Raw genomic sequence first — 2,119 nt, 5'->3', positions numbered from 1 at the left:
CAAAATAATAGGTTAGTTGATAATGCTCTTAAAATTTTTGGTTTACTTTTATTCTGTTATAACTTTGTATGAATTATAGTCAGTAGATTTAAAAAATTAAATACATCCAATAAGAGTGATGATGCCCAATGGAAACTTAAAATTCATTCAAGGATTAAATTATTCCCAACATGCCCTTTGAGAAGTTTCATGAAGTATTAAAGGACACAGCTAATGTTTTTGTGGATGGCTATCAGAATAGGCAGCTCTCAGTTGTCTTTTTGGTTCGCATAATGAAAAAATTAATGCATCCTATCCTTTACTATAAGATTATTTACCTGGAATTCTCTATAGTTTAAGAAGCTGCAGTAACAAAATTTTTTAAAGTCACTTAAGACTTTCCCCTTGAAGATATTTATTAGCCATCATTTTGTTCCAAATTTTTTTTTCTTTTCTAAAAAGAGGTATATTGATTTTGCTTAAATCATTCAACTTTAGTGAAAAGAAAGGTGACCATACACATATGACATGTACAGTGGTTGTCTCAGAGAAGGGCATACTTCAGTTAAGTGCCATTGCTGAAATTAGGTCAAGATATTCAAAATTCAATGATATAATCTATTTCCTTATTTAAGAAATTAGACATTTCAAATAATAGTTATAACTCAATTTTAAAAGAGATAATTTACTTTTATTTGCTGGGTCTTCGGTATTTTCCTCCTCCTCTCGGGTAACCACAATGATGAACTCTGGTTACATTTCATTAGATATATTTTACATAGTGCCTGTAGTGGCCCATAGGAAGAACGTACAGAAGCAGAAAACATAAGGTGATGAAATAAAAATTTCATCTCTTCTAAAATTATAAAGAAGTCTCTCACTAAGTTGTTTGAATACAAATAGTGGTTAGTACCATAAGTTCAGATTCCAATTCAGATTCCCAATCCAGGCCCCTTCACTTACCAGCTTTGTGACTTTGGGCAAGTTACTTAACCTGTCATCTAGCAAATGGAACCAATGCAAATGCAAGTAGTTTCATAGGATTGTGTTATCCTTTATAGGAGCTTAAATGAAAAGCATTTACCACAGTGGCCAGTACATAGAAAGTGTTCAGTTCAGATGAGGTATGATGATTAATTTTTTTTTTTTTTTTTGCGGTACGCGGGCCTCTCACTGTTGTGGCCTCTCCCGTTGCGGAGCACAGGCTCCGTATGCGCAGGCTCAGCGGCTATGGCTCACGGGCCTAGCCGCTCCGCGGCCTGTGGGATCTTCCCGGACCAGGGCACGAACCCGTGTCCCCTGCATCGGCAGACGGATTCTCAACCACTGCGCCACCAGGGAAGCCCGATGATTAATTTTATATGTCAATTTTGCTGGGCCGCCAGGTGCTCAGATATTTAGTCAAATACTTTTCTAAGTATCTCTGATTTTGGATGAGACTAACATTTAAATACGTCGTAAAATAGGTTGCCCTCCCCAGTGTGACTGGACCTCATCCAGTCAGTTGAGAGCCTGAATAAGACAAAATGCCTGAACCTCCCCCCAAGTAAAATAAAATTCTTCCTACTTGGTACATCCTGCATTTGAACACGAACTAAAACATCAGCCTTTCCTGGGTCTCTAGCCTGTCTGCTTTTGGACAAGAACTATACCATCCACTCTCCTGGTTGCAGCCCTTTGGACTCAGACTGAATCTGCACCATCAGCTCTCCTGGGTCTCCAGCTTGCAGACTTACTCTGTCGATCTTGGTACTTTTCAGCCTCCATAATCATGTGAGCAAAGTTCTCAAAATAAATCTCTTAAAGGGTAAAATGGAGGGGGGAAAAAAAAGCTGAGGTTTTAAGAAAGTCCAAGTGTACTAATTTCTATGATGTTCTCTTCAGTTGTCATTCTTCCCTCCTATGTTGACCTGTCAGTGTCACACAGTCATTAAAGTGCAGGCGGTGTTGGTGTAAATTTATAATTGGCGTAATCCTTATTGCTGACATGTCAATATTTAACTTGCATTAACCTTTCCTTTGAGGCTGACAAATTGTGCATCTGTGGCTTGTTCAGTCTAATTTTTCATGTCATTGCCTTGCAAAGCATACAGATTTATAATGTCACTGTGTGATGGATGCAGGTCTCTCCTCTGCCTTG

The sequence above is a fragment of the Lipotes vexillifer genome, unplaced genomic scaffold (assembly GCF_000442215.2).
Source record: "Lipotes vexillifer unplaced genomic scaffold, Lipotes_vexillifer_v1.1 scaffold831, whole genome shotgun sequence".
NCBI classification, from domain to species: domain Eukaryota; kingdom Metazoa; phylum Chordata; class Mammalia; order Artiodactyla; family Lipotidae; genus Lipotes; species Lipotes vexillifer.
Note: the sequence above shows the minus strand (reverse complement) of the source record.